This window comes from Erpetoichthys calabaricus, chromosome 11 (assembly GCF_900747795.2).
Source record: "Erpetoichthys calabaricus chromosome 11, fErpCal1.3, whole genome shotgun sequence".
NCBI classification, from domain to species: domain Eukaryota; kingdom Metazoa; phylum Chordata; class Cladistia; order Polypteriformes; family Polypteridae; genus Erpetoichthys; species Erpetoichthys calabaricus.
The window spans coordinates 15,926,617-15,935,952 of record NC_041404.2 but is presented as its reverse complement, the minus strand read 5'-3'; the positions used below and the strand labels follow the sequence as shown (position 1 = coordinate 15,935,952).

The window sequence follows — 9,336 nt, the reverse complement described above, 5'->3', positions numbered from 1 at the left end:
GGACTACTGCCCAGAAGGCAGCATTATTGATCAAGGAGACAATCGAGCAACAGGAGTTCCAAGTCTAAGGATACATCAGCAAAGCCAAGTTTTGACGGCATTCGGCAACATTGGTCTTACCCTTTCTTACCTTTTGTCACACTATCAAGGTGGCTTTTGTTTTGGACTTTATTAGTAAATGGGGTGTGTGTGTCCTGCGGTGGGTTGGCACCCTTCCAGGGATTGGTTCCTGCCTTGTGCCCTGTGTTGGCTGGGATTGGCTCAGCAGACCCCCGTGACCCTGTGTTCGGATTCAGCGGGTTGGAAAATGGATGGATGGATGGATAGTAAATGGGGATGGATGTGTTGGCACCCCAAAATATTCTAATTGTGTTGACCCTTCTTCACTTGAACGACTACTGTATATATATATATATATATATATATATATATAATATATATATATATATATATATATATATATATATAATACTGTCCATTGTAAAGGCTGATGAAGAACACCATAAAAGGAAGATGAAGAAGAAGCACAGTGCCATCTGCTGAATATCAAGTGAAAGATAGATATTATTATTAAAATATTATTATTATCATCATCTATCGATCTACAGCAAGATACTCAAAAGAACATGAAAGTACCAAAACTGGTATTTTTACAGCTTAATTAGCACAAGAAAATATTCACTAAACCACCACCTTTCTTACCTTGGCAAAGAGAGCGAACAAAACTATAATTCAGAGGTGCTGCTTCGATTAACCCTTCAGCACTATCATTGCTGAGCCACTCTACCCTCAATGTAAGAAAGCTGATTTTCCTGTCGCTGATAATGTAAGAAATCTTACTGCTTAATGTTGTAAGATTTAGTAAAGCCACATTTAAGGTCTCAGAAGAGTACACTTGTACCAGAGTGTTAGGGCAGCTTGAAATGGTAATGGAAAGTTATTTGTTTTTATACTGCTTTGTCTGGACCTTTTAGTTAGACTACAGTCTGTCATTATAGTGTTAAAGTGCACATCTATAGGTAAACCAATTACAGAATCATCCTATACTAATACAGGTTTATAGTTAAAGTTAGGACAAAGGCTACATAGTTAAGAAAGAGCAAATTACCTTTGTGATTTTGTCACCTATTCGGGTGCAATTCATCATGTCTGTAGAAGAGCAGCCTCTTCCAGAAGAGATCCTTGTTGTCCACAGAGCTGATGTTTTAACTCTTGCAGAAGGCTCTCATCCAGGAATCAACTATAGGCTTCATTCAATCTAGGCAGCATGAGAAGTGGATTTATGGTTAGTTAACCAAAAATTCAGGTGGCACACATTCAAGTCTCCAATAGCAACCACTTCACCACTGAGTGCTGATGCCTGCTTGTGTTAGTACACAAGTTGTGCTGACACAGCTTGCATTGTCAAAGTTCCCAGATTCCATCATCCTTGTCACTGTCTTGAGCAGGAGTCGGAATATAGTTGACTCTACCTGGGGCAAAAACTGCACAGTGCACAGTTGAAGTAGCGGGTTCAATCCCACACACTGGTGAAGTCTCTAAAAGGTAAGTTTTCTGATCTCGGGGATGCTTTCACCTGGCAAGGAGCTGTTGGTTCTGTAAGTCAAATTTTCAGTACTTCTACAGCACATTGTAACTTGCATTCTGCAATTTGAAAGAAAGCCCGATTACAGAGGCTGAAACACTGACAGGTGATGGAACAGGTCATATCCTTTTCATCCCAAGAATACCTTTGATTCCCAATAATTTTCTATTCTTTTCTAAACGTCTGCAAGTTGCTATTTGCGTCTGCATTGCTATGACCATAAACAAATCACAAGGTGTTGCAGGCAGTGATTTAACACCAAATTGTTTCTCTCATTTGCAAGTTTATGTTGCTTGATTATGAATGATCACAAATGACATCAAACATGGCTTTGCCTGCTTATGAAATACAATAAAAAAATTGGTTTATAAAGAAAGAATTGCTGAACATCTGACATTTATTCACCTCAGAGGACTTTTTTTTATAAATAATAGTACATTTGTTATTTTTACATTTGTGTAAATATTATATTAATATGCATTTTAAACTGAAATAAATATTTATTTATTTAGGGATTTAAATCAAATACTGTTTATTATTAAACAGTTTTGAGGGAGTAATCTACATATCATAGGTGGGTAACTTAGCTAGTAATTAATACAATTGCTACAAGACTAATGGCTTTTGTTCATCTGTAGGTGTTCCATGAGCAAAGTGAGATCTTGGCCTCACAGCCTACATCAACCAGTCCACTCAGACATTACATATTAAGTATTACAGACATACAATATTCAACAGAAAAAATGCAAATTTTGTTTGTTTAAAAAAATAAGGCTTACACAAATACAGATAATCTGAATTGGTGCTTCAAAGTAGCCACTACGCCGCAGTTAAATCACCGATTTGCAATGCATAGTTTTACTCTATGAAGTATGAATCTGGCAGTTGGAGAACAATTAACAATGAAGTCTAACGTGTTTGTAGTGAGAGGATGAACAGTACACAGTTACTAACAAAAATGAAGGGCCAATAAAAATAAACGTAGTGAGTCGCAGCACTTCTATAACCACCTCCTGATTATCACAAGGATTCTGCCCCAATTAAAGGGCATTTGTGTAAGTGCTGGCATTACGATGGTGTAGGGAATCTTTTCATCTGTTCTGAAAATCCCTTGTAACAACAGTGGGAACAAGTGCCAGACGGGGTCTTTTTATTTCAGTTTCTTTAGTAACCATATGCCACTGCATATTGATGTATACTTAATCATTAATCTCTAGTGTGTGCATGGTGTGTATGTTAATGTGTTCATATATTTACAAAGGTAACAGATTTCTATCACATTTTTGTAAAATGAGAGTTTTTTAAGTGATTTTTTTATGGTGGAATATATTAATAGTAAGAATTTAAAAGTAGCATGTTGTGTTTGCTTTAACCCATTTAACATATAAAATTAGACCACAAATGTTCATTTGTTTCTGAAATGGAGGTAATGTGTTGGATTGTAACTGCATAGAGGTATTTCTATTTGTTATGATACACACAGAATCACCAGTTTTAAATGAACACTTAAAGTGCATATGTGTGTCTGTTCTTTCCATATGTACACTCTTGATTGTTACTTTGACACTATAAAAGTTAATGAAACACTCCACACTGCCAATAGGGCTGAATGTGGGAACAAGGGAGTCAGCAAGTACTGGCAGATATAAACAATACATGTGAAGCCATCCATCTACCTTCCAAACCCACTTATCTTTATTTGTCCAATTTTGTATGTAAATTTGCTAAATATTATGTTGCCTGTGCAGTCTCATTGAACATTACACTAAACATTAACTCTTTTACAGTAAGCGTATAATATTTTTGCCTTGCTGCTGGCATCGTTTCAGCGATGGATCCTTACTTGTCAGTTGACCATACGAGCCTTGTTTGTTTGGTAACTAAAATCTTGCTGATATTTTATTTCATCACGGTCTTACTGTAACTCTTTAAATATTTCTATTTGTCTCATTGTGACATTCTCTTTAGGTTGGGTTAGTGAGACTTTATTGTTTCAGAGAATGCAAATGCAGTCCCTCACTACCATAAATCACACAGTTGAGCTTCCCGCATTTGGGGAAATCGCAGGAGTCAACACACCTGGAATGCAATAAACGAGCCTCTTCCTGATAATCCCACCTTAGTCATCCTGGTATGTCCAATGTCAGGTAAGTACGGCCAAAAGAATGTTTTAAATCAATGCTTATACCTAAAATTATATTTTTTCATAGTAACTTTTTTTTGGACATCGTTGGTATTTGCTGATGTCAATTTTATCATCAACTTTTTTTTATTTCTTCCCCGTGAAAACATGACATTAACAATTTTTTTTCAGTCATCACTACAAAACACACAGGTCAGTAATAAATAAAGAATATAATTTTGGGTGCAGTATTCCTTTAAATGAGGCTATTGTGCTACATATTCATTTTCAATATGGTGCTTGATGCTTAATTGTTCTGCCCAAAGGGTGAGAAAGTATGAAAAAATAATGGGCTAGGAGACAAATCTTAGTCAGAAGACAGAAATGCATCAGTTAAAACGAGAATCTAGGGAATCTACGGAGACAGTAAATTTTATTAAGTAAAGACAAAGAGAAACGAAAAGTCAAAAAGCAAGTAGAGGTCAAAAACAACACTTAGTCCTACCTTTTAAAAAAATGTGAATGTAATTAAAAAAAAAAAAATCATAACTGAGAGCAACTGTGAAAAAACAAAAAAGGTTCTTTCATCAAAACCAAAACATGATCAAAATGCAAAGTCAAAAAGGCAAAAGCAATAATTTGTTAACCAGGAAAAAAATCAAGACAACAGTGTTTCACCCAATGATTCGGGGATTATAAGTAAACTTGAATAAAACATGGCCGCTGGAGCCAACCGTATACTTAACAAGGTCACACTATGGTGTGACCACAAATCTGAAAGAAAAGACAAAATGGCGTCAGGGTAAAATGTAAAAAATTTTTTAATTTGTTAGGTGAAAAAAAACACAAGAACAAATTTCAGATTTGAAATCTCTGTGTGTCAAAACCCTATAATCAATATATAATTAGCCAGAAACTTTGCTAGAATTTGCACATTACATTTTTGAAAATCAGAGATCATAACAGAAAGAAAAATGTTTCAAAAACCAGAATTCAAATCAAAACATGCAAAAAGTGCTTTGTTTGAGTACTTCATCACAGATAGTGAATGACCTGCGACGCTGGTATTTCAGGCGTGACTTCAATGGCATCAGACAACTTCAACATTCAAATCTATGGCCCCTGGCAATCGAGGGCAGCATCCTAACAACAGGTCTCTAGCATGGTAGTGCCAACAAACAAAACAAATTTTTGTGTCCAGGATTCCTTGAAAACGTGCATGTTGTTGTTAGCACTATACTAATGGAGTAGAGGAACCAAACCACTTCAGTCATGAAAAGGCAAGGACTATACAGAGCCATTGTCCAGGCTTTCAGAATTGTTAAATATGTCGGAACGCTGCTCCAGTAAATTCCTTCATTTAAATAGTGAAACATGTAAAATGTGTACTCACAGATGAAGGTGTAAATTAGGGGAAAATACATCCAGATGAGAAGCCGAGCTCACTTCACCACTCAGATGGTCTTAGTAATGTCAAGCTGGGTGTTGAGTCACATAATTGAAGACAACAGAAACACAGAAAACTTTAGTGTCCACACGGCTAGTTCTTGTAGAACTAATGTTATTCCATCAGGTAGGAAATCAAGGACACATTAAAATCTTATTATCCAAAAATGGGAAAGTTTTGCCATTACATGGAAATGACTTCAATATTATACAAAAAGTTAAAGAAAAAAATTTTGATAAAGGACCGAAAAAACACATCTCTTCACCTGAAAAAACTATTTATTTATGTTTGTCTGCTAGTCATGTACATTTCTTGGTTAAGTGTTACTGTTAAAAAGGCCAGAATCAAACTCAGTGAGACAAACCCAAAGTGAACTGCACCTGACTAATGGCGGAAAGGATTGTGAGTTCACTGACGTGCTTACTACCATTAGAGGCGTTCTCATTATGTTGTCTAGAGCTGAGTGAAGTAAAAACAATGCAACTCCTTTTTTTTTGTATCATGTGTATGTTTGAAAAGAGCTGACCCACTATTGTCCATGTTTAAGGTAATATAGGACTTTATTATTATAATTTTTAATCAGTTTATGGCTCAGATTAAAGGTTCAATTTGTCATTCAATATATGGTGAAAATTATAGTGGCATTTTACAGCAATAGATTGAGAAACTACGACGTACCTCGTGAAACTGGGACAGGCTCTGTAGAGTAGGCAAACTTGGTCACCATATACTGTACTCACCTCTAATTCTTCATTTTTCCTTAAAGTTGTTTCTCCTTGAAATTAATTATTACACTGATCTTTTGCTATAAGTACTGTATGTGCTTCAGGTAAGGTACGTCCATTAAAACCTCATTACCAACAGAGTTACTTCATAGATCTTGTACCACCATTAAACTTAGGTGGCCACCACATAGTGGAGTGTTCTCTCACATGGCCCACACCTGCCCACCTAATTTAAAGGATCAGATATTCAAGAATACTTCTTGGAAGTCAGATACTTCAGATGCTTGCTGGTGGACCCACTTCTGTATTTTGGCAACCTTACTGCCACCTACAAGGGAGAGAATGTAGATTTATCCCCGGAAAAGAGCAGGGATGTGCAGAGTCCCTAATGGATGTTCTTAATACTGTGTATCAAAGGATATCAAGTGTCATAAGCTAGTTAGGCTGATTAGACTTTCCAAGCTAAAAATGTAAATCATAATAATAACAAAACCTAACTGGCCTAATATTATTATTCCTTATGCTAAGTATAATTAAACTTACGAAAGCTCACTGATGGCGTGTACAGTACATATTAGTGGCAATCTGTATTGAGGTCATTTTATGGTACCATTATGAACTCTGTTAGTGTAAAGAAAAGTCTCCAAGGCTCTTTCTTTGTGAAACAATCCTTTATTCCCTAATTGTTTTAGTTAAAGCTGAAACTCTTAGGTAACTAGAGCAAAAGGCTGCTGTACTTCCTTAAAATGAAATTTTTAAAAAGCTGCAGGCATATTATGCCAGGAATAATTAAAAGTTCCTGTGAGAAGTTAGGTCATCAACAGGAAGCTATGCACAAATGAGGAGTCTGGGGCTGCCATTTCATAATTTTGATTATCCGCATATCTCCGATAATGAAATCATAAGATCTAAGGAGCATTTATTGCCTTTGCAAGGCTTTAGTAGGATTTCCACTGGTGTTAGTAATTGAAAGAAATTTTGAAAGTAGGCCACTATGTAGAATATTTTAATCCAGTTGCTCTTTTATCCAAGCCCCATTGTAAGAAGGAAATCTCAGAGTGCTTACTGCCTTTTATAGACAGGCTCAATGGCAGTAAATAAAAGTACTGGCATCTTAGAAAATATCGCTTATCTGTGCCACAGAGGTCATAAATCTGAAAACTGAGACAGAAGACTGTAAAATAAAACTTGCAAATATGACTGCCATGTTGCATATATAAAAGCCAGTCTACAAAATTATACCGTTCAGCAGTTAAACAGAAATATAGAGCCCTGGGAAACATTTACGAGACAATTTGTACAAAAAAAGGCAAATATTACATCTAGACCTCCAGTGAAGATCAACAGTATAGAGTGCCATTCTGAGGCATACACTTGTTTTTACACTGGTCATGCGTCAAAGACATAAAACATTTTCTACAATTTTATGGTCAAGCCAGGAGTCTCCACTTGCCACATGTGTGAAGTGCTTCTTTTTGTCTTCTTTGTTTTGTTTTCATTATCATTCATTGCTTTCTATAATATTGTTCAATTCATTAATGATTTATTTAATCATGTATTTGCTGTTCATTTTTTGCTATTTAGTTATGCTGTTTGCATGTGTGTATTTCTATTCTCTCATGTTCCTTGTATTGTTTATATCTTGCTGCCTTTCTCTATACAAGCCAGGGGTTGACAGTGTTCCCCTTCCCTACTGAGGCATTTTAAATGTATTTTTGGACATATAATAATATATTTTTGAACTTTGATTTTGAAGTGCATTTCGACCCAATGTAGGCTGAAGGTAGCCACACTTGTGGAAGCTAGGCTGTCTTTTGCTGCATCACCTCCAGGCAGGCTTGTGGGATTCAGGCCTGCTTCCCTGGCTGCTTTTGAAGGCCTCACACCACTTTGACCACTTTGTGAGATAAATCAGAACATACAAGGGTTATTTCCTAAATCCTTCTTCAAATGAAGACTTCACACTAAGCACTCCCTATATGTATTTATTCAATCATCCCCATCACTCTGCTGTCAAACCCACATACTCCAATTCAGAGTCTCAGGATCGGTATGCTCATACTTATACCTATTGATAAGGAATTAAAATAAGCTAACAAACACATATTTGTGCTCTGACAGGAAAACCAGAATACTAAATAAAAATTCCCAACAACATGAGAAAAATCTGCAAACTGCGCACTGTAGGCAGTGACACAGACAGGGATTAAACCCAGGATTCTGGAGCTAACCACTGAACCACCATCATTACTTTCCACTTCCCTAGATTCTTCTTCTTCTGGTTCATGGAGCACAGAAGTTGATGGGAACTGGATGTTCCAGCAGCCAATTATTCACGCACTTCCCCACTGCTACCCAATACTTGCATCTGTCACCATATGGACACTCCACAGCTCCTCTGTATAAATGTGAGCATCCGTGTCCAGTTAGCACAGAAAAGAATTCCATAAGGAACATGGGAAACCATGTACAGTATCTGATAAAGAATAAAAAAGCCATCATTAGAAAACAAACACATTCATCCTAATTGAAGGAGTTATGCCACTAGAGTGTTTTTTCCATCTTTATACATCATACAAGCACATAATAAAGAGAAGATAGTAAAGGCATTCCATGCTCACTAATTACTCAAAATCTGCATCTATACCAAGTGGCATGATAGTGCAACATTAGCAGTGCTGACCCACTGCATTTTCAACACAGCTGGAGTTCTGTCTTGTTCCTTCTGTGTTCATGTAGGGTTACAAGAGTTAGATGAGTGAGTGGAGACCATTCAGTCCAACAGCTTTATTGAGATAGCTAAAAGTTAATTGTCCCAATACTTAGATACATTCTAAAAGTTGCCAAGGTTTCCACCTCTGCTGTACAACATGACTCAGTAGTTTGTTTCAAATTTCCAAAATCCTATGGTTGAAAAAATACTTCTTGACTTCCTCCTAACCTTGGCTGAAGTTCTCAAGTACATGACTCACATTTTAGCTGGTTTGACAATACTGAGTGCTTAAGTGGCTGCCGTCATTGTTCTATCACACACTCAAATTTATTTTTACTTCAAATTAAAAGGGAGCACCTAATATTTCTGTTTTGATTTTGCACCTTACTTCCAGAAGGTGACCCTTGGCAGGGTCTATGCTAATCCACATAGCCAGCGTGGACACATTCAGTTCTTTTAATCTAACATGACAAACAGTGTGGACTACATACAGTATTGACTCATACTTAATGGTGAATTTTTGATCAGACGTTTGAGGGTTTTTTTTGTGTGCACTATAATCAACTTACATGGCATAATAATTTAAGTAATAGGATCCCATTTACACCTACACAACCATTTAAAAATGCCAGTTTGATTTAAGTTTTTAAATGCCACATCCTGACTTTTTCAACTTTTTATACAATTTGCTCAGAATCCCCAGCTTCAATACAAAGTAATGATTTTTATGTATAGTACAGAGTG

At 36.4% G+C, this 9,336-nt stretch overlaps 1 non-coding gene across 1 annotated transcript; it reads right to left on the bottom strand.

The window, feature by feature from the left end:
• Window positions 1-3,578: 3,578 nt before the first annotated feature.
• On the bottom strand, window positions 3,579-3,740 carry LOC114661432 (U1 spliceosomal RNA). Its single transcript, XR_003717822.1, has one exon. It is a non-coding gene; the product is annotated as a U1 spliceosomal RNA (small nuclear RNA).
• Between the last annotated feature and the right edge of the window lie 5,596 nt (window positions 3,741-9,336).